A 432-nucleotide genomic window follows, 5' to 3' on the forward strand; every position below is an offset into this window, starting at 1 on the left:
TTTTTATGTTGTCATTTATCCGTAATGTTTTAATGTTAAGTGTGATAACATGCTCTTGATTTGTATTAGATTTTTTTCTTCTTTTAAATATCTTAAGTTATTTAAAATATATATTTTTTTCATTTTTATATTTTTATTATCTTAAGTTGTTGTAATTTTTTTATCATACTATTTATATTTAAGTGTATTTGTATTTATAACATTTTATTTTGTCATTAAGTCTTTTGTAGTTTTATCATTTTGTATTGTCTTAAGTTGTCAAAAATGTTATTTTTCTTAATAAAAGCTGTATGTATGGATTGCCATTTTGTTGTCTATTAGACGTATATATGCAGGCATTCATTAGCTGTCTATTTGATGACTAGTCTATTCTTGGGCTATGGTTAGACGTCTTTTAAATTTTCACTGACAGACCAAATTTAGTCTTGTTTT

The sequence above is a fragment of the Sinocyclocheilus anshuiensis genome, unplaced genomic scaffold (assembly GCF_001515605.1).
Source record: "Sinocyclocheilus anshuiensis isolate Anshui unplaced genomic scaffold, SAMN03320099.WGS_v1.1 scaffold2609, whole genome shotgun sequence".
In the NCBI taxonomy this organism is placed as follows: Eukaryota; Metazoa; Chordata; class Actinopteri; order Cypriniformes; family Cyprinidae; genus Sinocyclocheilus; species Sinocyclocheilus anshuiensis.